General features: G+C 45.5%; 1 protein-coding gene across 4 annotated transcripts in view; it reads left to right on the top strand.

Moving 5' to 3' along the window:
• The window catches only part of Bach2 (BTB domain and CNC homolog 2), a 338,351-nt gene that overhangs the window by 163,552 nt on the left and 148,897 nt on the right, over positions 1 to 25,902 (top strand). For all 4 annotated transcript variants that reach the window (XR_004388066.1, XM_032904907.1, XM_032904914.1 and 1 more), the window contains exon 3: positions 20,113 to 20,261. The gene's annotated coding sequence lies outside the window, so the exon portion shown is untranslated. The remainder of the gene's footprint in view (positions 1 to 20,112; positions 20,262 to 25,902) is intronic.

Raw genomic sequence — 25,902 nt, 5'->3', positions numbered from 1 at the left:
AAATTCTTAGAAGTTATGCCTGCAGGATTTGGTTGGGCAGGCATACGGTAAATGGTGCCATTCTAAGCTTTTCAGGGCCGTCTCAGTCAGGGGTTGCTCTAGGCGGAAGGCATCACAAGCTGTGAGAATTCAGGCAGAGAGAACCCATGTGACCTGAGCCTTGGAACCTGAGGGACGGAAATAATATTTTTCTAATCCAATTATTACTCAAGTTAAACAAGCCAAGATAGAGCTCACAGACCTAAGAACTGTTTAGGATAAGGGGGAAGAGGTCAAATGAGATCTAGTGAATGTGGAAGTCCTTAGTATCCAGGGGACAAAAGCCAGAAGCCTGGAGTTAAGTTTGGGTGGGGAAAGCCCAAGGCTGGAATCTAAGACACAGAAGGCAGCGGAGAAACAGCCAACTAGGACACTTTGGAGAGGAGCACAGTGTGTCAGGTAAGAAGCCAGGGCAGGGTGGCCCCACCGAGGAGCAGGAAGCTGAAGCCAAAGGATGCTGTGAAACTGTGTCAAAGGACACTGGAGTGTGGACTTGGCAAGACAGAGCTCCTTGGAGAAGTTGACATAAAGCAGATGACGAGAAACCTGCTTGAACAGGTTAAGGAGGGAAACGGCAGAAAGTGTATACAAGTCCTTGGTGGATTTTCCATCAGAGGAATGGCGGAGCGGTGAGCATCTGGAGGGAGCTAAGAGGGGTTTTAAGTCGAAAGATGTCAGACAGACTTATGCGCTGATGGACAGAGAGAGAGAGAGAGAGAGAGAGAGAGAGAGACTGGGAGACAGTAAAGGTAAACTTGGGAAGAAATTGCTTGAATGAGGGAGAAGGGATAAGATGTAGGGCTTTGAGAACAGTGATTAATTCTAGAGAAATACAAGAGAAGGGACATCAGAGAGGCCCAAGAACGGGACAGATCATTTCAATACCCTCAATGAAAGAGAGCCAGCAACAACCCAAGGAGCCCAAAAGGCTCTTAACTCATCTTCTGTTGTTAACAACATAGTTTTCAGACAGAGGGGTTTGTTTTAGCTCAGAGTTTGGGTTTGAGGTCGCGGGGCAACATCTTCATGATGATACATGATGTCACTTGTCAGGGGTGAATGTGAAGAATTCAACCAACCGGCTGTGCCAAGATAACTCCTAAGTCCATTCCTCTCACAAATGGCTTCGTACATTCATGAGGGCAGGAGCTGATGACCAAAGCTCCTCCCTGACCCCACAATCCCCAACACACACCCTTTAATGTTGTATGTAGGGATTATTCTAGTCTGACTTTCAGGAGACCAAGCCAGAGGCTAAACTCTTGATCTGTTGTTTTACTCTTACTTGCTTGGGTCCGATGAGATGGTAGATGATGCCTGGGCTGCAGTCACTCAGCCCCCTTCCTCTGGGCAGTGCAAGAGTGTCAGCTGATAGCCAGTTGGTGCCTTGGCCTCCTCTGTCTGATCCTGTCAGGCTGTTTCCCAAATGCCTGAATAGAAAAAGTTATACGGAAAGGGCTTTGATTGTCTCCTTTCAGCCAAAGTCTCTGCTCTTCCCAACCTCCCTTCTATGTCTGTCAAGAGAGGAAGTTGCCCTGGAGTTTGAGCATCTAAATTTTTCACAAGTGGCTCTCGGAACTAGCAGCTTATATGGGCTATCTGTCATTTGAAGAAAATACTGCTTGTCTGAAATATTATCAGTGATAATCAGTGCCAACTATTCCCTTCGGTGCTGGCTAAGTTTATGTCAGCTTGACACACGTTCGAGTCATCGAAGAGGAGGGAACCTCAATTGAGAAAACATTTCTATAATGTTGTCCTATAAGCAGACAAAGCCTGTAGGGCATTTTCTTAGTGATCGATGGGGGAGGGCCCAGCCCATTGTGAGTGGTGCCAAGGGCTGGTGATCCAAGGTTTTATAAGAAAGCAGGCTGAGCAAGCCATGTAGAGCAAGCAAGTTCGCAGTAGCCCTCCATGGCCTCTGCATCAGCTCCTGCCCCCAGGCTCAATCCCTGCTTGAGTTCCTGTCCTGACTTCCTTCAATGGTGATGTGGAAGTGTAAGCCCAATAAACCCTTTCCTCCCCAAGTTGCTCTTGGTCATGGTGTTTCATCGCAGCAATAGTAACTCTAACTAAGACACCTTCTGTATCTCAGGTTAGTGACACATGACTAACTGTGTCATCTCACGACATGTCCCAGGTGAGGGGGTGGTTTAAGAAAAAAGGAAGTGAACTGTGTCTGGTTTCACTATGAGCAGGACTTGTGGGAGTCCGCGAGCCCTGTTGGACAGGACACTGCGTAGGGCAGAGATCCAAAATCTCGTCACTCATTAAACATCCTTCTGTTTTAGGGAGTTCTCAGTAAGAAAGAGAAATAAAAACTGTAAATATTTATCCAGAGTTTCCTCTCAGAAAGTGCTGAGCGGATTCCACACGGCACAGAGCCATCTTCTTCCTAAAGGGTATTGTTTCCTGAATTCATCTCTCCCCCGACTGCTTTGTAAGCCTGGTGTGCCTTCATTGTAGGAAGGAAAATCCTTTGAGTAAAATTCTCTTTCATGTGCTCCTTTGCCAGTGAGTGGATACACAGGGAAAGGAAGGAAAGAAAAAAAAAAAAACAAAACCAAGGGCTCAGACCTGAGCAAGTTGACGTTTGGTGACAGAAATGTGTCAAGACCTCCTGTTAAACAACCCTTCCAAAGTGAAAGGTGCAGATCAAATGTGGGGAATGGAATGAAATGGCCCCAAGTAAAAGGGCTGTGGAGGATCACATCCACCAACACAGTCTATGTTAGTGTTAGGATGGAGCCACCCAAAAACGCTGATGAGATCCGGGATGGCGTTTAAAGACAAAGGCTGTGGTACTGTGAGGCAGCATGATGTCTGCTCCTGGGTGTTAGCACTGCTTTGTGTTCAAGATTGCGTCTGGGCGTATACATTGCTCAGAACGAAATACTAAATTCTGATGGTTTGTTCTTATTTTAAAGCTTAGACTTCTCCAAAGACAGTAGCCCTGGGGAAGTGATAACGAGAGGACCCCATCCATGTGTTGCAAGTGGCATTTGAAGGAGCTCCCACGGGAAACTTAGAAAGAAGACATGCCGACATACTTGGTCACTTCTGAGTGTGGAGTATGTAGGTGTCATTGTTGTATCTTCCCTGGAGGACAGACCGGTGTTTTTAGGCTAACATGAGACAGATTTGCCTCTGAGAAAACTCTTATCATGATGTATGCAAGACGTTGTGTGTAAAGTCTTCCAAGACGAACATGGCCGTCTGGGAGGTATTACCATTCCACTCATCGGGAATGTTCGATCAGAGCCAACCGTTTGCTGTTCAGTCCGTCATAGAGATGGTCCCAGGCAGCTCCCCAGATGCTCTCCTTTTGGGTGGGATTTATTCTTGGAAGTGTAGCTTCTTTGTCATTGGCTGCTGACTTGATTGAAGGGTAAGGATGAAGGCTTGTGCTCTGCCCCAGGATATCCATGCCATGTTACTTTTTGGTGCTTGGGGATAAATTTACGGACTAAATATCACCGACTGCTTTAGCTATTTGATAAAACTTCAGCTTCAAACTAGAGCCATCCTCATGCCCTATTTTTGTCTCAAGAAAGAAAAGGGAAATTCACCGAGCATAGGTGGAGGCCACAAGCCCCTGCTTCTGTCTTCTTCTCCCTTATGAAATCTGTTCTTCCTGTAGGGAACAGTGAGAGGAACAGAAAGCATAGAGACCATTGCAGGGGCTGTTAACCCTCAGAGGAACTGTTGCTGTGATCCAGGGGGGGCAACCTGAGGTAGGCAGGGCCTGATTACTTCAAAGCTTTGGATCCCAAATTTAGGAGGTAAGGTCTAAATGTGGGGTTGGATGACTAATGTTAGGAAAATTACCCTTTCCTTGTCTTCTCTCCTCGTTCAGAGGAAGCTGTAGAATGGCCACCCCCATACACAGATGAAAGAATGGCAAAGCAGGAAGCAGCAGATGTTTGAGATTACTCTGGGAAACTCCACAGAGTGGGCGTGGGTTTTTAAGATGGGTCACTCACTTGGTGTTCTGTGTCCATGCCCGCTTCACTGTGTGTTCACCACCCATAGCTAGCGGTTCTTGGTTCGGTTCCCACTGGTCCTATCAGATTGTTCGAGGAGCTGCTGCTGGACAAGTTAGTGTGTCTGGAAGGGAGAAACCACAAAGGTGAAGACCCCAGTGGTTTTAAGATGAAAGTTGGCTTGTGTGGCCCATACAAGACCCTGATACGTTTGGCTGCCAGTACAACCAAACAGGCAAAGGTTTAGCGAAACCCTGTTCAGCATAGCATTCCCCATGAAGGAAGCCTTGCTGGGTAAACTCCTTTTTACTTCAGAGGGTCCGGGTCTACAGCCTGTTTCCTGCTGTACATCTGAGTCTGCCCCTACCCAGCCCTTGTGTACACGGCCTGGTAAACGTCTGCTTTATAAGGCCTCAGGCACAAGCACAATTGATTGGCCCCTGTGTCGTGTGATTTAAATATTAAAACATTACAAATAGATCTCACACACTGGTTATCTGAGCTGTGTTTGTGGTCCTTCTGCCTTGGTGTGGGAGTTTTCAGAGGCCAGAAGAGAGGGGTCGAATTTATACTTCTCAGGCATTTAGAGCTCTGACTAGAGACATGGTAGCGTGGGAACCAATACACGGCATCTCTTTCTCTCCTCCTTGCCCTGCCATCCCCACGCTCTGCCGTCCTGTGGGCTGGAGGACTTCCAGGCCACACACCCAGTGTACCGCTCGTGCCGGCTGCCCTGGCTCTCTGCTCGCCCTTCAGGTTGATATACCTGTGAAAGGGGAAGGACTCGGAGGAAAGGCATTCACAGACCTTTGAGTCTTTCTTGGGACCCCTTGGGAGAAAATTCTGGGACACTGGAAGTAGAGAGGAATCAAAATTCATGGAGGGAGAGAGTGAAGGGGCTTTCCGGTCTTGCTGAACTAGAGTGAGCCCCTCTTGCCTGGGTGGAAGGGCCTCACTGCCTGAAGACGTTTATTCGAGGTTCCTCTTCCTTCCGGACAACACTTACATCACTTTTGCCTTGACTTGTAAGACCAGAACGAGTTAACCCATCCTGCAAGGCCACCACGCCCTCAGATAGGCACCCGTGCCATAGATGTCGCGGATACAGTTGGTGTTGATGTGTTTGTAAGGTTTTGCCCAGGGCCCTCCTGTTGTCGTCCTGTCCTTCAGACTTTGCCCCATTCCCTGCTGCACAGGACATCTAGCCCACATCTCTGCTGCAGGGTCTGGACAAGGAACCTGAGGGCCTCTGTGACTGTCACCCGGCTTCCCCTCTGTCTCCCCCAGCATAAGCAATCTCAGAACAGTATGCAGAAATGTAACTTTTTTTTAGAAAATAACATCAGAGGACCTTTGAGACCCGAGACTTTCCTGGGTGCTGATGAAGGGCCCGTATGTAATTCCCTCTTGGCCGCCTTCCTGTTGACCAGGTCACTTAGCCCATCAGCCTACCGCTGTTCAGAAAAACGGAAAGCAATCAGTGCCCGCTTTGGTTAACAGTTACTTCATCTGGATGTTTTCGGGACCGAGATGTAGTAGGTACGCACGTGAAAGGCGGTCACACTTTGCCGTCGAATGCCGTGCCGTTTAACCCTCCAAGAGCTTTTAAAATAATGTTACCAAGAAATGCAATTCAGATTTCCCCCAAGTTGACAGAAAAGCATGAAATCTGTTTCTAGCAGATGTTCCCTCTGATCCCCAAATGTAAACATGTTTGCAAGACGGTCGTGAGACAACCTGTTTACACAATGAAGTACTGAAGAAAAAAAAAAAGCAAACAAGAGAAGCATCACCCTGAGCAGTCACTGTGATCAAAGAGCCGACGATTATTAGGGTGTAAAGGGAACTGATGACTCAAACTAGCACCACCGCGGTCTCCAGATTTCAGTTTCGTAACAGACTTTCTTTTCAGGAATATTCTTCATTTACACGCAAATCCGATTTTCTTTCTAAAACGTTTTTTCGATTTTTGTCAAACCGAAATTCTAGGATCCCTTCAAAAAGATGACTCTGATACCCAGATTATACTCAGATGAGCGCCAGCTGGACGTGTCTCGGCTTGGATCGTGCGCAGGGCTCTACAGTCCTGGGATCTTGTGCCTCAGGGGAGAGATGGTCTCCCAAGTGCCACGGTGTGGCTTCATCTGCTCCTACCCATCCCCAATTAGTCAGAGACAGAGTGAAGCTCTCAGGCTGCCTGTGGTGGAAAATAACTCTCAGAATCAATCAAAGTGTGGTATTTTGATCCTTTCGTATGCCTGGGTACTCTGGGTGGCTGCGTTCTCAAGTCAGTGACTCACAAAGGTGTAGAGCAAAGGTGTAGAGCAGCTCTGAGGGATGGCTGGCTGAAGCGAAGTTTGTCTGATATGAAATAGTTGTCGTTTGTATCAAGCATAGCAGTTTTTATGAAAATAACCGCGATTGCCCTTCAAAATAAGGCACCTTGGGACAGAGCCCCAGGTTGTTGGAGAGGAGAGTGGCTAAGAGATCAGAGATCAGCTAAGAGTACAGTTTCTCTTGGAAGGAAACTGAAATCCTTTTGTTTTGAGAATGGTAAGGCCAGGTACCCTCACCTCTTTATGCCCATGTAAATAGACAAGGGAGCTGTGAGCTCAGCTCTCTTTGTAACGATCATTCTGTGGCAAAGAAGTTTGTGTTTCGCCGTGGACTTGAGAGTACAGGGACGTGCCCCTCTAGTCTTTGTGTAGGCTGTCAGTAGAGAGGAATGTTGCCTGCTCTATACCCAGAGCAGGGGCAGCACCCTGTGAGGGGAGGGATTAGCAATGTGAGCTCTGGGTATGTATGGTACAGTTGGATTATTGTGATAAACTTTTCCTGTGCTTTAGAATAGTAAAAGTTACCTAAGACTCTAAGTCACCCTCAAAATTGTACATGCAAAAAAAAAAAAAAAAAAGAAAAAAAAACCTATTTGAATTGATAACCAAGATTGGCCGGCTCATAGGGTTGAAAGACAATATACACTGGAGGAGGGCTCGGAAGTTGAATATGTCTGCTCCCCAAGCCATCTCTGGAACCCATGGTTGGAAGGAGAGAACCAACTCCCAGAAGTTGACCTTAGGTTTCCACATGCATACCTGCCCTTACCTATAGACAGATGCCTGCCCGCAGCTCATTCGAGCATGGAATAACTGAAAAAGTTAACGTGCAAAAATTAATTTCATTTCTATATACTAGCAGTGAGACGCTAAAATTGAATTGAGGGGAAATCCATTTGCAATAGCATAAAATAACAAAATACTTAGGAACAAATTTAAGAAGTAAAGACGTGTATGCTTAATCTCAGCACTTGGGAGGCAGAGGCAGGTAGACCTCAAGTTCGAATCCACATTAGGGAGGTTCAGACCTGAGAAATATAGTGAGACCCAAAAAATAAACAGAAGATATAAAGGAAGGAATCCAACATTCGAACTCCAAAAACAATAGAACAGTATGGAAATTATGAAAACTTAAAAGAAATGGAAAGGACATCCAATATTCATAAATCAGAGGACACGCTAAGATAATCGTACTGCCCAAGCTGTACATATTCAAAGCAATCACCATCAAAATTCCAGTAGGCTATTTTTGCAGGAATTGCCCGTCTGGCTTTAGAATTCATATGGAGATGCGAGGGGCCCAGAATAAATCAATCTTAAAGAACAAAGCTGGAGGACTCACACTTCCTTATTTTAGGACACACTTCAGAGCCACTTCAACAGACAGCATAGTACTCTCCCTTATACCACATTCAATGATTAACTCAGTACAGCCAAATATAGAAACTCCAGAACTTCTAGAAGACAACAGAATATCTAGGCAGGGTATATAGGTAGAGAAAGGCCAGGTACATAGCAAGTTCTGGGTCAGTCTGGGCATGAAATACCATCTCCAAAGTGTAAGAAACAAAGAAGAAAAAAACCCAGGTAAGGGGACTATATAAAAATTAAAAACTTCTGTGCTTTTTAAAGAAGGCTATTAAGAAAGTTAAAAAAAGACAAACCCAATGAATGAGATAAAATATGTGCAAGTTGCCTATCTAACGAAGGTTTAGTGTCTAGGGCATATAAATAATTTTTATAGTGCAACGTTCTTAAAGCAAATAACTCAATGACAAGCAAAGAATTAAAATATTTCTCCAGAAAATACATAGAAATGCCAATATGTACATGAAAAGACGCTTGGCATCACCAATCATTAGGAGAATATAGGTTACAATCACGACGAGATGCCGCTTTACCCTCAGAGAGATGAGTAGCCCAACAGACTACCACAGTGCCTGGGAGGGTGTGGAGACCTACTGAGGGGTTGTAAAAGAGTACTGTCATGGAAAACAGTTTTGAAGTTGCTCAGAATGTTACAGAATCAGCATACAGTACACTAATCAAGGTTCTCCAGAGAAATAGAAGGTGGAGTGCTTGTGTGTGTGCGTGCGTGCGTGCATTAGAAAGACTAGAGAATAAATGTGCTTTGAGGAACCGGCTCACATGATTATTGTAGAGGGCAATATTAACACCTGGACAGGATCTAGGATCATTTGTGAGACAAGCCTACGGGGATGCTTGTGGGGATTGTATAGATTAGGTTAGCGTCTGGCCAGGCATGGGAAGGATTATCTTGGTAGGTTAATTGAGGTGGGAAGACTCAGCCCAAGTATGGGCTGACCCATTCCCTGAGCTTGGTGTCCTGGACTGCATAAAAGGGGAGCGGCAGTCTGCACAGCAACAGTCACCATTCTGTTTCCTGGCTGCAGATGCAGTGTGGTCAGCTGCTCCAGATAGGACTCACCTACCATGACATGAACTGTGAACCTTCGAGCCTTATGTTGCTTTTGTAGGAAGATATTATCACAGCCACAGGAAAAGTAGCTAGAAAATTAAGACGATATAGAAGCTAGCAAGTCTAAACTCTGTTTAGAATCTAAAGAGTCTGAATCTAAAGATGGTCTGCAGTCCCTCTTCCTCAGAAAGGTGAGCTTTCTTCCCTTTAAGGCCTTCAGTTGATCGAATGAATTCCATTTGTATTCTAGTGATACGATTTAGAGACTATGTTAGTAAATGTTAAGCTCCTCCCAAGAATATGTTCTCATCATTCTCAAGATACATTCACCTATATTGTGGCTTAACAAGTTAGCATACCAAAGTCACCATTGCCCTCATTGTACTCCCAGACCTACAGCCGAGAGAACTTGAAACACATGTCCAAATATGAGTCTAATAAATGCTCACAGCAACGTTATTCACATAGGCAGAAAGTAGAGACAGCACAAATGTTCATTGATTGAGAATATTCACATAGGCAAAACAGAGAAACAGCACGACACCCATTGATTGTTAAGTATGTAAATGGTGCATCATATGCATTCCGTTAGCTTTTAGTCACTGTGCCAAATCCTTAGAAAAACGATGTAAAAGGAGAGGGATTTATTTTGGCCCACAATGTCAGAAGTTTCAGCCCATGGTCACTTGTTTCTGGGCCTGTGTTTAGACAGAACGCTGTGGTGTAAAGACAGGGAAGGAAGAGAGGAAGGGGCCATGCAAGGCTCTGTGATCTGTTTCCTCTGTGTCCCACCTCCTACAGTTTCCAGCAACTCACAGTGATCCCCACCTATGAACCCACCCATGGGTCCATCCACTGAGGAGTTTAGAACCTTCATGATCCAATTACCTCTGAACACTGCTGCAGTGGAGGCCAACCCTTTAGCCGGTGAGCCTTGGGGGATGATCTAGTCAACTATAACACAGTATTATCGGTACTTTTCTGATTCTTTGATAAGACACCATGACCAAAGCAATTTATAAAAAAAAAAAAAGTTTACTTGGACTTACATTTCTGGAGGCGTAAGAGTCTATCATGATGAGGGAGGCCTGGGAGCAAGCAGTAGGCAAGCAGCTGGAGCAGGAAGCTGAAGGCTCACATCTTGACCAACAAGCACAAAGCTGAGTAAACTAGAAATAGCTCACCGCCAGTTGCATGCCCCTCTCGCAAGGCTATACTTCCTAAGCCTCTGTAAATAGCACCAGCAACTGAGATCAAGCATTCAGAAGCCTAAGGCTATGGGGGGACATTTCTGGTTAAATGAAAATTTGATAGACCGTCACACTGGCATTCAGCAGGTTATCGTTTAGTTATTAAAGGTAATGAAGGATGTTGCATGCCACATCCTAAGTGAACTTTGAAATCACCATGATGAGTAAAAATAAGCCAAGCACAAAAATGCTACATAGCATACGGTTCCATTTTTAGGAAATAGGATAGGTAAGTATGTAGGGACAGAAACTAGCATACTGTTTACCAAAGACTGGGACAAGAGATAACTTACATTATACATTATAGAGTTTCTTTTGGGTGTAATATCTGATATTAAATAGTAGTGGGGGTTGCAAACTCTGGATATGCTAAAAACCACTGGATCACATATGTCAGAGTTGTGAATTTCACAGCTTATGAACTGTGTCTCAATACACCTGTTAAACAACACTGAAAACTGACCATAACTAGGCTTGGCTTGCAAAGTAGTGGGGCTCGTTTCTAAAAGGCACTGACACTCCTCTGTGGAGAATTAGAAAGACATGGGTACCACCATTGATTGGCTGCCCTCTGATGCCAGAAGGTTTACCTATGTCCTGCAAGTTTTTCCAGAAACTGCGCTGTCATTGTGTCAGCCAGCCAGTTGGTTAACTGGTCTCCCAGTTGACCAGTTCTCTATCTGCTTCACCACCTCGCTTCTCGAGCAGAAACCCTGGCCTGGACTTAATAGAAATAGCCACACTTGGTGGTCAGAGTGAGCAGATGGCTTACTCCCAAGAAGCGACATACGAAAGACTACATTATTTTTCTTTTAGAGCAGGAAGCATAAAAATTGAGTTCAAAGGGTGAGGCTGAGGTTGTTACTATTGTTCTGTGTTAGTTTTTTAATTTGGGTTAAGTTTGTCGGGGGTACAAGTATTGGAAAGAGTCAGCAACATCAGCCAAAAATAATGACAGGAAGTTGAGTGGGATCTGAGGTGACTGTAGCGCCTACAGCAGAGCCTACAGAACATCAGTCGGACCAACACACAGAGACTGACCAGAGGAGTGGGTGTTCCCAACACTGTCAGCTAACCTGCTGCAGCCATGTTAACAATATGCTTGACTAGAAGCCAGGTGGCGATGTCCCGAAAGCCAAACCAGTGCTGAGGTAAACGGCACCAGAGGAAATCACCCTGAGATGCCCAGGGCCTTGGGTCCAGTGCCGGGGCCTGGGAACAGCATGAACTCTTGTTCTTTTACAGGAGATTTTGATCTGGAGTTCACAGATGCATAGAGGAACCCTAAATAGACTTGAAAAGGTCCTTGAACCCTTGATTACCATATGGAGCGGTTTTGTGTGTGTTAACTTTTTCAGAGGAAGGAGTTATCAGGTTGTGAAAGGACCTTTGATAGGAGAAATGTTAAAACATTATTTAGAGTGCCAGGCTAATTTTCTGGCTGTGTGATACATTGCACTAAGTGGTCTGGCACTCCCAAGTTTTGGACTAGAAATGAATTCTTAGTGCATGATCTCACTGCCTGCGGGGCAGTTTGATTCTGCCCTGGCATTTGATGGGACTTGTTAGGGGATTAGGAAAGGCAGGATGTTGGTATGTTTGAGGTCATTAAACCAGGAAAGGAAGAAAAATATATTGTGGAGTTGAACTAAATGCTGAATGGCTAAGGGCGTTCTTTATGTCCTTTGTCGACACTTGGAAGCCCTGCTTCGAAACAAGCGAGTAACAAACCAGCTCGGTCGAGATGCGGCATGTTGGGAAAACAAGTCCTCTTCCCAAGAAATGCCCCTTCAGTCATCCGTTGATAGTGGAGATCTGGAAGGCTGGGATGTGTGTGTGTGTGTGTGTGTGTGTGTGTGTGTGTGTGTGTGTGTGTGTGTGTGTGTGTGATTATAACCAGTATATAACCTAGAAAAGTATCCAAAGGTCCTTTTCCACATGGAGACCAGAGTTCCTACAGCTCTGCTGTCAAATATGGAAAAACAGTGAAGGATGTGTCATGGAGACCCGGATCTACAGGAAAGATTGTATACAAAGTGAAACACAGCCCTCAAAGCCCCTTTCCCGCCAGGCTCTTGCTTTAAGTCTTATTTTTGATCTCGATCATTACAAAACATTAATTCCCTTTCACTACATCAGTGGCGATGGCTGTTCAACCAAAAAGAAATGTACTTCTGACCACTAAGCTGTTGGTCTAAAATGATGAAAATGGTAAATTATAAACTAGAGATACTTTATTATAACTAAACGCAGATAGGATAATACAAAGTCAAGGTCCACCTGCCTTATGTGAAAGGAATTCACATGCTTGTGCCCGAGAACTGTGCATTCAGAATCTTGTCTGTGACCAATCGAGCCCAGAGAGATCCTGAGGACCCTACAAGCCAGGAAGAATAGGAAAAGGCCGGCCAGTTTCTGCGTCAATAGGAACAACGAGCCAGGTGTGAAATCACGGTGGATAAATTAGAGGCAAGGAGGAGTAGATTGGCGTGAGACGTAACGTGACGGTAGAAGGGACAGCTTATACTGAGGGCCTAGTCGTTAGAGAGGAGGGAAGATGACTCATGGGGTTTCTGCTAGAGCAGTTGGATTCATGGTAGCGTCTTCTGTTGGCATACCTCCCTTAGATGCACCCCGCCTCACTTGTCTTTAAGGCTCTTGGTAAGGCTTCTTGCAACCTCCCCTTGCTTCAGCTGCCACCCTTGTGTGGATCCCAGAAGCTCCGCAGAGGCTCAGCTCAGAAACACACTGACCTCTGAGTGGGGGAGAGCACCCACACCTGTGTGACCTGGATGGCCCGAAGCAAGTTGGTCTGCAGGCGAGGCTAAGAGGCTGTGAGGCTCTGAAGAAAAGATTGGAACTTTGAGGGTTTGTTGGCCTCTAAGAGAAAGATAGCAGGGATCTTAGAAGACGGGCAACCTTAGAAGGAGGCAGAAAGATCTCTACAACATCACCACAAAGTTGACAGAGGCCCCTGAGAGGTATGCCTACTCACAGCCCACAGTGAACTTGAGCTCTGGCTATGGGATATATTATCCTCGAAGCCCTATGGGCACGAATACCCCAGTGCCGTTTGAGAACGGACCCTGTGGATGTTTTCTGAGTGGGCTGATGATCCTCCTCAGAGACCGGATCTCAGGAGGAGACTGCTTTGTGGGTTTTCCCTGTGTTATCCAGCAACCATGGACCATATGCTCAGTTACTCCTAGAGGGAACTCTGACAAGATGACGATAGTGCGTTTTCAAGAGAAACTACAGCAGAAGGGGAAGGGGGGTGGGGGAACACACCTATAAGTTGTGATGTGCTTCGCAACGCATGCGCCCTAACGAGCTAAGCAATCAGTCTGTGTAAACTGCCACAGCACCTGCCACTTTGCCGCCTTGCTCTGCTGTTTTAGCAAGTGCACAGGAAAAGTGAACATCCTTCCTTTGAGGAGAGGAACGTACTCTCTCCAAGGGATAGTGAAGATGGTGTTGTATAGGAAGGGATGGCTGTTTCCTTGGGTGAGCCTGGGTAGTCACTTTGTCTGGCGGGGTGACCTTAGGTAAGGTACCTTGAGTGTTTAAGACAAACTTCTTTTTTCCTCCAAATGGGCTAATAACACTGTAAGGTCCCTAGCTTAGCCCCTCATAGAAGTTTTCAGTAAAGGGAAACCACAGTGGTAACGCAAATGCTGCCCCCCACAAACCGGTGTCTGTTAGTTTGTTTGTTTTGTTTATTTATTCATTATTTATTATAAATAAGTACGCTGTAGCCATCTTCAGACACACCAGAAGAGGGCATCGGATCCCATTACAGATGGTTGTGAGCCACCATGTGATTGCTGGGATTTGAACTCAGGACCTCTGGAAGAGCAGTCAGTGCTCTTAACCACTGAGCCATCTCTCCAGCCCTTGGTGTCTGTTTGTTACAGAGTCCATGGAAGCCTAGAAATTAGTTCGAGGTAGCTAGTTTTCACACATTCCTTTTTTGATTATTTCTTCTTTCTCATAACCCTCTTTTCCAAATCACTTAGCGGCAAGTAGTTCAAGTTGCAACCTCTTTTATGCTAGGTTGGATAAATCTGAATTTTGCTGTACCTGGGAACATAAACACAGTCCTTGGTTGTTAGCCAGTGTGAATTCAGGCTCAGCAAGAACTGGACCAATGGTTGCACATACAGAACTAGGTCCCAGCACCTGAAATGTGTGACATCTCCCTAGGACTATGTGCCTCTGCATGTGCACCTGTGTGTGTACCTGTGGTTATCTGTGTTGTACCTTTGTCTGTCTGTCTGCCTGCCTGCCTGTCTGTCTCTCTCTCTCTGTCTCTATCTCTCTCCCTGTCTCTGTCTCTCTGTCTGTCTCTATCTCTCTCTGTCTCTATCTCTCTCCCTGTCTCTGTCTCTCTGTCTGTCTCTGTCTGTCTCTCTCTGTCTCTGTCTCTCTGTATGTTAATCTTATTTTACTTTCTCCATCCTGCTGACGTGATTTTTACTCTTCCCCCTTTTTGCCCTGTGACATCAGAGGTACATTTCCTTGCGTTGCGTTCCCAAGGGCAGTAGAAGACACAAAGTCCCCAAGATCTGCAATCCAAACATCTTCTCATAAGTGGATGTCTAAATTCTGTTTGAAAGATAATTTTTGAATTCATATTTATAGATTCCAAAATTTAATGCCAGGTTAATCCATTATTTTTTTAAAGCTTTTCTGGCCACAAAATGGTGGCTCCATTTAGTCCTTCTTGATATGAGAAAGGACTTTAGAACCACTCCAAGCATGCTTGTCATTGAACCTGTAACTAATATTTTGGCAGAAGATTTTGTCATCTGTGACCTGCAGAACATCTGAAGTTGACCTTGCTTAGTAGAAAATAGTCTCTACATGTAATTTTGATTTTTAGAATTAAGCTTTGAACTTTGTTTTGCTTTCTGACCACTGTCCGTTCTCTAGGCACTTAATCCAGAAGTGGGAAATGCCCCTGTGTAAATGGGGATGACTCTTAGTATTAGCCCTAAAAACCAGTAAGCTGGTTTTGGAGAGAAACTAGAAAACTCACGGTGTAGCATCTCTGCTGAGACGATGCCCGCCGCTTTACGCAGTGTGCCTTCCCCCTTCATGAGTTAACGTTGATAAAGGAGAGAAAATGAGCTCGGAAACTCTCAAGCCCAACGCCATGGTGCCACCGTGCGTGGTTGTTAGCCACGGAGCATTCAGGCTCAGCGCGGACATGTACCGGTGTTCTGAATACTTTATTTTCTGTTCTTTGTGCTATCCTGCATCCTGGGAAGGTGGGAAGAAGCAATTAGGGGAGGAAATTCACCTCAGGAAGACACCAGAAGAACAATGCTGGACGTGAGGCAAGCCCTGAGCTACCTTTCTGTTTGGAAGAAGCGATTCTGCTCGGATGAGCTCTGTGTAGGGGTGAAAATGCGTCACCCGCTGTCTCCTGGGGAAAGGAGCTCATCACATCCTATTAAGCCCACTAAGACCACCTCAGCTGAAAGTTAAGCTGCCAGGGATGAAGAACACAATCAGCCTTGCCTGTACAACTTTCCAGAACGCCAAATCGTTTCATAGCTAATTGGTACAAATGTTCCCTCACCCACTATTTACAGCTGGAGACCCTCTTGAACATTTTTATGACTGTGTATGCAATTAAATGCCATTTACTTTTCCTACCTTAAAAACGCAGGTCCTGCCGACTCTTTCTTTTAAGTAATTTTAAGATTACACCAGAGGGAATTGCAGACAGATAATTTCCCACATTTGCAGAATGCTACTTTATTTGGAAATGAATGAAGAGAAACCACTCACGTGTCTATTTCTGTGCACACACACACACCCCAGCTTCTCTTAACAGTAAATATGAAGAAGTGAAGAAGCAGTGTTGTCAGGATTGGTACAACTGTTCCACGGCACATCACCCACCTTTTCCTCAGAACTGTCCTGTGAGCCGCTTTGTGTGTGGAGTCTTCAGAAATCGACCTAGTTAGTTAGGAAACGCAGTTGAGGCAGAAAGCGTCTGGGGTTCTCTTATACACCATTGTTTCTGAGAGGCCAGGACAGTTCCGAGAGCTGACTGTCTGAGTGGAGGTGTTATGTGCTATCCTGTGGGACCACTGGAAGACCTCCAAAAAAAGCGGTGTGCTATAGTTGCATTGTCCACTATCCATGTTTAACTATTTAAATTTAACTTAATTTCAAAGCAATTGCTCATACTTAGCAGGTAGACTCCAGGTGCTGGGTCACCACATTGAGGCTGCTGGCTGTGCTGGGCTGGCTGGGCTGGGCTGGGCTGGGCTGTGCTGCTTGGCTGCTGGGCTGGGCTGGCTGGGCTGGGCTGGGCTGGCTGTGCTGGGCTGGGCTGGGCTGGGCTGTGCTGGGCTGGCTGTGCTGTGCTGGGCTGTGCTGGGCTGGGCTGTGCTGGGCTGGGCCGGGCTGGGCTGGCTGTGCTGGGCTGGGCTGTGCTGGGTTGGGCTGGGCTGTGCTGGGCTGGGCTGGGCTGGGCTGGGCTGGGCTGGGCTGGGCTGGGCTGGGCTGGGCTGGGCTGGGCTGGGCTGGGCTGGGCTGGACTGGGCTGGGTGTGCAAATACTAAGGTCTCCATTATCATAGAGACCTAAAGTAGAGGCCCCAGGACTTTTAAGAACATCCTTTGTGACCATAGCATGTATATAGTTAACACAAAAAGCCTATTTAGATGCCTGCTTGAGACTAGTAGTCAGATAGGGATCAGATTGCTACCATTTGGCAATATAAATTTGTTTGGCTATACCAGTTGTTGAAGTAATAAAGGGCCAGAGTTGGCAAAGACTCGGCGCTCTGAGGCTTTAGGGGCACTGGCTGTTTCCCTAAGGTTCCTAGCCCTTCTCCAGTTGAAGTAAAATAAGGAAGCTCATGTCTGTCCCATGCTGGAAGGTGACAGGGCCCTCAGGACTGTTGCCCCAACACTGAGGGCCTCAGGTTGGTGGCTGGTGCTCTTGGTGTCCTGATGCCTTGACTCTGAGGAGGGGCCACTTTCTAAGGATCATTCTGTAGGCTCACATACCATACCGCTGTCGGGGCCACATCCCAAATGACAGAACTGTCAGCCTCAACAAGACCTCAGACTTCATCTCATGACCCAGAGACTGACTCAGCTACTCTGTGGCCAACCGAGGAATCCAACACTAAATCTGGTATTTATTTACTCACTCATTTATCAGTGTCTTTTCTTCACTGTAAAATGAGGATTACTAACCTTAACACCTTGCTTTTAATAAAAAGCAAGGTGATTTTTTTAATGTTAAATGTAAGTCTTATAATTTGAAAAACCAAAAAAAAACCCCACCTATATTCACAAATATTCACGTACATATACATTTCCCACCTCATGTAATCCTGAGAAGAACCTGTGTGGGGAATGAGGCTCAGAGGCAGAGAACCTTCCTCACATGATGAAGCCACTGCGACATAAAGGGCTGTGTCTCTCCGGACCCAGGAACAATAAACTCTTGTAAATGTACAACCATGTGGCATTGCTAGTTTTGGGCCTGTGGCATTTTGCAGTTCAGGAGTTAGCGATATTGAAACTTATTGCTTCGCTCAAGTGGTACAATTTTTTTTACACTTTGATAATCTGCCAGTAGCACAGACTTGGTTCAGCATGGGCGGCTTTGAAGTATATTTTTAAAATGAGAGAATCCAGATTTGTAATTAGCTTTGCAAATGCTAGCTGTACAGTTTCAGCATCCGAAGAGCTTCTGCTAAGTGTTCCCGTTACTCACGGCAATTTTTTAAATTCCCTCTCTGTCCCCCCAGGCAATTAGGAGAAACAGAGTCTGCTCTTTGAGGATCTTTTCCTCACCTCTTCATTGGTATACCCTGTCAGCTCGGTAAACTCACAGGATTAAGTATAGGCCTGATCGCGACAAAGGGCAAACCTTTATAAGCCATTGCAAACCCACCGAGGCTCCTAATTATCAGGACAGTGCCCTCCAAATTATAAAGAAAGTCACAGCGAACAAATCATCCACTTCTTGAGATATTTTTGTTCTTTTGGTCCTTCTTTTTTTTATCATTGTGGTAGGACAACCCAGACTTTTACGTAAGATTGCTGGAAGAGATGGATTTAGTTCACTCTCGAAATAAAATCGAAAGGGCTCACACCCTGATTCCTCATATCTTAGCTGTGTTGTTGTATGTGCTTGACTCAAGGGTTGAGTTTATAGATAAGAATAGAGTCGTTCCGTTCCAGAATCACTGGGAGCAGGGGAGATGGTCCTCCCCAGGGAGGAGCACATCATTCCATTTTCAAGTCCCAAACAGACAGCCCTGAAAACAGGTACCATTAGATGGACTGAATGGGTTATGTTTAGGGATGGATATATATGCATACACATGTACACATGCGATAACATTTAGTTTAAAAAAAAAGAGAGATCTTAATTTGAAGGAAATTTTGGAGGTGTATGCAGAAGGCTTTGGAGGAAGGAAAAAGAAGGAAGAAATGTAATTATAATCTCAAAAATTAAAAAAAAATAACTTTCTAGGGAAAAAAAAGAACACTGGCTATGCATGCAAAGGACCTAGGTTCAGTTCCCAAGCACTTACTTAGAGGCTCACAACTGTCTGTAACTCCAGTCTCAGGAGATGTGACACCGTCTTTTGGCTTACACAGACACTCTACACAGGAAGCCCACATGCACATGGTGCTTAGATATGCATTCAAGCAAACACTCGTACACATAAAAATATATAAAATCTCAAAAAAATCCATAAAGAACAACGTGTGAGGACATCCTTGAAGTTCACATCACCAACCTAGTCATTATCTTTCTAGGGTCCCAAGATATGGTCAGAAACTCAGGCAGCCTGACACTCAGGTGACTCTCTTTGTCACTTCCAGTGACAACGAAGGAAAACAACTGCTAAGTCCTCATTTGAGAGAAGTGGTTAGTGTTTTTATGAAATATACTACGTAGTGATTCAAAAGTGTGTTTTTAATAACTTGTATCAATGTTGGGGCATGCTTTTTCTCATGTTACTCACATTTTATTTCATAAATAAATAAAAAAATCTCTATTTGAGTATCAAAGGATACTGGTCCACAATCCAGTTTTAAATCCAATACTTTTCAGGGTGTAGAGTGGGTGTACGTGCATGTCTGTGTGTCTGTGTGTCTGTGTGTGTGCATACGTGCACGCGTGCCTGTGCGGTATATCCAACCCCGGAAGTTACGCCGAAGGGGCAATGAGCCTCAACAACAAAATAACCTTAGTCGTTTATTGGTCAAGGTCACCTCTGTTCATTACTACTTCCTTATGCTCTTACCTGTTTTTATGTGTTCTACAACAAACATTAGCTCATCATCAGAGAAGAGGCAGTAAATATGTCTAATTTTATGAATGAAAACTTGATATGAGGACATAACGTTGGGTTGAAGTCAACAAGAAGGCTGTCTGATTTGAAAATGAACACTTTCGAGCCACTGCAGTCAGTCAGAATGTCCAAGTTAATCTAGAATCCCTTCTAGTTAGGACATCCACTTGGGCCTCTAAACTGGGGCGTTTGGATTTGTTGAAGAACATCTTCTGAGACGGAACAGGAGACAGTCGGGATGATTGGATCAGAGTCACCTCCAGGGTGTGTGGGTTCAAAAGCACCTGATAGGGGAAGCTTGTCCGCAGGAAACATCCGGAGAGGAGGTCTTCTGCCTGATAAGAGCCCAGATACTGGGGCTGGAGAGATTGCTCAGTGGTTAAGAGCACTGACTGCTCTTCCAGAGGTCCTGAGTTCAAATCCCAGCAACCACATGGTGGCTCACAACCATCTGTAATGAGATCTGATATCCTCTTCTGGTGTGTCTGAAGACAGCTACAGTGTACTTATATATAATGTAATAAATAAATAAATCTTTAAAAAAAGAGAGAGAGAGCCCAGATACTGGTACCTAGCAAGGGTCATCCTACTCTGCTTATGTAGTTTGCTGGAGAGAACACCAGAACCACTGTGGAGTACTGTCTTCTTCTCAAAGCCCAGTAGAGACAGGAGAATCACCATGTGCAACATTTACTCTACTAATGGCCTTTTCCTTCTGGTCTAGGTGGACACTCACTGATCTACCACAAGATTGCCTCGCCAAGCTTTGGGGTCCATGTCTGAATGGATTGCTGCAGCCTTCTCATCCTTTCCTCTGCCCAGTTCCCGGCGTCCTAAGACTCGAAGCCAGGACAGGACCTGGGGAAATTATATGTGAGTTTTTACCAAGGTTTCTTTTCTTTAACCAAACAAGGGTAAATATGAGGTGATCAATAATCCAAGCACACAGAAGTTAACTCTCTTCTAAGAAAGCATCATGAGAAATATGAATGAGGCAAGAAGACAAGGGCTGGAATCCCAGCATGAGTACTTCCTTAGCTCGGTGGTTCTTAAGCGTTAGCCTGCATCAGAATCACACCGGCGGTTTTGAGCCAACGGGCCTGGTGCCAGCCAGCAAACTGCCTTACTAAGTTTCCAAGCGATGGCTGATGTCGTTGCTCCAAGGGCCTCACTCTGAGAATCAGCACTTTGACACAAACGTGTCGGAGGAGTGAATGGCAAAGGCAGGAAACCATATGCTTTAGTAGTGACTACATTAAAAGGTAGAACCTGTACTTAACCAGGAAGACACACACCTCAAAAAACAGCTGTCGGGTCTGCACGGCAGCTTCAACTCAAAAGTTCAGCGGTTCCCACGTGCCAGCTTTCCTCCTGTAGTGCTTGCTGGCCGTTCCCCGCCTTGGTCTTTAGAAGGTCGCAGTGATGGTGCAGCTGTTAGCTTGAAGCAGCCTCGATGGGTGTGCACGCCGCGTGTGAGGCCAAAAGGAGAATCTGCTGCTCCTTTGCACGGTGAATCTTCTCAGTACCGTCCCTCCCTGGAACACTGAAAAGTGACTTCACTTACAAGAGACACACCAAGGAAGGAACACCCCCAGTAAATAAAGGGTGAGCAAGGCCCGGCTTTCAGTGGGTTCCCAGGGCTTCTGTCCTGCCTGATTTTGAGGCCAGCTCATTACTGTGTTAGCTTCCAAAAGTCTTACTGAGCTACTTAGGTGCCAAAAACACAGACAGCTTTACCCTGCGCTGACCTAAAACCAGGAAGAGTTTGGCTAAGCAGATCCTCCGCACTGGATACAGGCGAGAGGACATCCAGATGTGCACACACACCTGTGAGCATGCTGTCTGTCCCCAAGCTCTCGTGGGGGCATTTGAAGGGTGTTCCTATCATGTCATTAAACAAATACAAATACGAAACAGTTATGGCGATACTGTCCTGTCTAGGAAACATCTGAGAAACTGCTGTGCGTTTTAAATTTGTGGTAAAGCACTACGATTCTTAACAGTTTTTTTTTCTTGGATGTGGTAAACGTTGTCATGCAAAGTAGCACTTGGGATTTGAGATTCTTCTAGTAGTAGTAATAGTAGTAGTAGTAGTAGTAGTAGTAGTAGTAGTAGTAGTAGTAGTAGTAGTAGTAGTATTTATTGAGAATGGCCACTGTTAATACTGTAATTGCCACCCAGCTATGTTATAAATGAAATAGGCCAGACATACTTCGTGTTGTTGCTCACAGGGGGTACCTGGGTTATCAGACTCATAATGAAATCCACAGGGAGACTAGTGGCTGTCAGCAGAAGTGCAGAGGAGCAGGATGTATTGTTCAATGGGTACAGTGTGTAAACTGGGAAGGTTATATTCTGGTAGGTGATGATGATGTTAGTTGTGCAGTAACGTATATGTTCTTGAATATCACCAAACTGTGCATTTAAAAGTGATTAAGGCAGTATCTTACACTACGGTGTATCACAGTTTTTAAAACCAGCTAAAATAGCACAGCTCAGTCTCTCTTTCAAGGATGCTGGCCCTGGGCAGCAAAGTCAGAGCTTGAGAGGCTTCAGTGCCATCTCACACCGCTCTCTCATTCTGCTACCTTTTGTTTTCAATAATTTTTTTTCATCCATTTTACATCCCGATCACAGCCCCCCTCCCTCCTTTTCTCCCAGTCCCACCCTTACAAAGCCTTCTCCCCAATTCCCCCCTCCCCTTATCCTCAGAGAAGGAGAGCTGCCCTTGGGCACCCTATCCTGGGACATCTAATCCCAGCAGGTCAAAGCACATCCTCTCCCACTGAGAACCGGGCAGTCCAGTAGAGAGAGAGGAGCCTTATGAAGATCAAGCTGCACACGAATGTGTAGGCGGCCTAGCTCCGGCCCCTGATGTTTGGCTGTGGGTCTCTGCATCTGCCTCCGTCCGTCCGCTGCTGGATGAAGTCTCTCAGGAGACAGTCATGCTAGGCTGCGCTCTGCAAGCACAGCCGAGTATCAGTAGCAGTGTCAGGGGCTGGCACTCCCACATGGGATGGGTCTCAAGTTGGGGCAGTCACGGGTCGTCCGTTCCCTCAGTCTCCTCCAGCTTTATCCCTGCACATCTTGTAGGCAGGACAAAATCTGAGTGGAAGGCTTTGTAGTTGCATGGATGTCCCCCTCCCTCCTCTGGAAGTCCTACCTGGCTACAGGAGGTGGCCACTTCAGTCTCTCCATCCCCCGCTAGTAGGAATCTCAGCTAAGGCCAGCCCCATACTCTCCCTGTATCCTTCTCCATTCCAAGCCTCTGAAGCATCGCAGAGATGCCCCCAGCTCTCTCCTCTTCCCACACCTGATCTCCATGCCATCGCCATTCTCCTCCTCACCTCATCTCCTTGCAGTTCCCTCCCTCCGTCTACCGTCCGTGACTATTTAGTTTCCCCTTCTGAGTGGGATTCACGCACCCTCCCTTGGGACCTCCTTTTTACTGTGGATTGCAGCATGGTTTTTCCTGTACTTTAGAGCTAATGTCCACTTTTACACGAGCGCACGCTGTAAGTGTTTTTCTGGCCCGGGATTACCTCACTCAGGATGACATCCTCAAGTTTCATCCATTTGCCTGCAGAATTCACGCTGTCTTTGTTTTTAATGGCTGGATAGTCTGCCATGGTGTACATGTACCACGTTGTCTTTATTTGCTCTTCAGTTGAGGGTCATCTAGGTTGTTTCCGCTTTCTGGCTATGAGTAAAGCTGCTATGAACATGGTTGAACAGGTATCTTAACGGGATGATGGAGCACCTTTTGGGTATATGCCCAGGAGTGGCATAGCTCGCTCTTACAGTAGAGCTATTCCTAGTTTTCTGAGAAACTGACAAATGGATTTCCAGAGTGGTTGTAAAAGTTTTCACTCCCACCGGCAATGGAGGAGTGTTAGCATTCTCCTTGTTCCACATCCTAACCAGCATGTGCTGGGGCTTGGGTTTCTGATCTTAGCCATTCTGACGGGTGTTAGATGGAATCTCGGGGGCATTTTGATTTGCGTTTTCCTTAATGGCTAAGGAAGCTGCACATGTCTTTAAGTGCTTCTTAGACATTAAAGATTCCTCTGTTGAGAATTCTCTGTCTAGCCCATTTTTAATTGGACTACCTGGTTTGTTGGTGTATAACTTCTTGAGTTCTTTATATATTCTGCATATTAACCCTCTGTTGGATGTAGGGTTGGCGACGATCTTTTCCCAATCTGTAGGCTACCATTTTGTCCTATTGACAGTGCCCTTAGCCTCACTGAAGCTTCATGGGGGCTCATTTAAGAACGGTTAAGCCATCGGTGTTCTGTTCAGGAAGTCTACTCCTATGCCAATACGTTCAAAGCTATCCCCCGCTTTCTCTGCTATTAGGTTTAGGGTACCCAGTTCTATCTTGAGGTCTTTGATCCACTTGCACTTGAGTTTTGTGCAGGGTGATAGATATGGATCGATTTGCATTCCTATGCATACAGACATCCAGTTAGACCAGCACTGTTTGTTAAGGATGCTTTCTGTTTCCCCATTGTATGATTTTACCTTCTTTTTCAAAACTCAAGTGTCCGTACCTGTGTGGGTTCATTTCTGGGGTCTTCAGTTCTATGCCATTGATTAACCTGTCTGTCTCTCTACCAATACCATGCAGTTTTTATTGTAACTGCTTTGAAGTACAGCTTGAGATCGGGGATGTGTGTTTCAGGAATAATCTGTAAGCTGTGACATAATTGCTTTCAGGAGTGATGTCCAAACTAACTAGCCCTGTGGACCTGTATATTTAACCTCTGTGGTCATTGGAAACAGTCACACAATTTTGGAGCAAGTTCTGTTGGTAGATTTTTAGAAAAATGTTTGATTTGATCATTTCTAATAGATGCAGTTCACAATTTTATTCTCTTCATAGGAACATCAAATTAATTTTTTGGTATGCATGCTCAAGGGAAGTAATGTTGTCAGCATGGGAATGTATGCTGATATATTAATCACAACCTCTAGAGGTTTTCCCGAGTCTCTGGGTAAGCAGCGCAGTGGCACACTGTAAAGTTCCCTACCAAGTAATAACCTTAGCTGCCTATGTGCTTTATCAGTTTACTCCAGGTCTCCAAGCTGCTGGGTGCTAGAGACGCAGCTTTGTGGCTGCACCTGTCACTAGTGAAATGACACTTCTCACTATTACAGGGGAATTCAGGGTTCCCCTTGTGGGTTCTTAGTCTCATTAATAAAAAGATTTTAAAATGGACTTGGGGCCAGCAACATGGCTCAGCAGTTGAAGACACTTAGCACATGACAAGCTCGATTTGATCCCTGGATCTCTACGGTGGAAGAGAAAAACTGAGTCCTGACCTCCACACCCACACCATGGCACACACTTACACACTACACACACACACACACACACAGAGACAGAGAGAGAGAGAGAGAGAGAGAGAGAGAGAGAGAGAGAGAGAGAATTTTTAATAACAGACTCAGAAGGAAGCTCAACGATCATTTTATTAGCGTTTGAGAGGAAAACAACTGGGTAGGCAAGCTATAGATCTCAGAAGCTGCTGGGAGGAGGAGGACAGAGAAGAAGAGAGAGATCCATGCCTTTCTAAGATCCATGAAAGCCTCCATGTTCAGCATTGGCATTGGGTAGCACTCGGGTATAGGGAGTATCAGAGGTAGTGAAAATGTGTACAGGGTCAGTGGAGGCATTCATTCTCCAGACAATGAGTGGGTCAGTGAACTGGGAGGAAATTCCCCAAGGTGTGGGGCCACAGGCACATGCCCCCGCCACTTCTTTCACATGTTCTCTTTGTTAGATGAAACCCAGGTGGAGAAAGGCTTCCAATCATCCTGTGTCAATCTTGGAGAAGCAATTTTTAGCATACACTCTCTTAGCAGATCACCTCACCCTCACATTAAGGGTGAAATGGCAGCTTGCCCTTCTAGGACCCCCCATTCAGCCCACCACAAGAGGGCTTAGTGTCTGCAGCACTGGTGGCATACGTTATAGAGAATGGTATGTTGAGATGTGTTCCTGCTCTTCTGCTCCAAGACAGTGTCTGCGAAGCTCTACAGGCAAGTGGGGTTATTGGAGCCCTTAGTTGTAGATCGGAAACTATTGTGGATAGATTTTTTTTTCCTGTATTCTACACCTGATTGACACCAAGTCAGGTAATTACAGGAGTCCTATGTAGTAACTATTCTAATTTCTAGAAAAAGTCAGAATCCCAAAGGAATTGTCTCCTTGTGGCAAAGCAGAGGTAACTTTGTATTCCTTCTTGAAAAAATAAATTCATGGTTCACTTGACGGCAGATTTGCTCTGAGAAACATGTCCGCCAGTTTTATCATGTGGGCCTCAGTGTGCAATTACACATCCCGCACAGAGTAATGTCATCTTCTGTAAATGGTCTGGATTTTCATTAGATACATGTTATTCTACATAATCTGCAGAGTCACATAAAAGAATAAACACAAATGTTCCCTCTAGCTACAAAGTTACAACGTACCTGTAGCAGGTACTTTTGTATACTTTTCCAAACTGCTTTT

This window comes from Rattus rattus, chromosome 1, assembly GCF_011064425.1.
Source record: "Rattus rattus isolate New Zealand chromosome 1, Rrattus_CSIRO_v1, whole genome shotgun sequence".
NCBI lineage: Eukaryota > Metazoa > Chordata > Mammalia > Rodentia > Muridae > Rattus > Rattus rattus.
The sequence above is the reverse complement of the archived record's forward strand: the minus strand, read 5'-3'. Positions and strand labels throughout refer to the sequence as shown.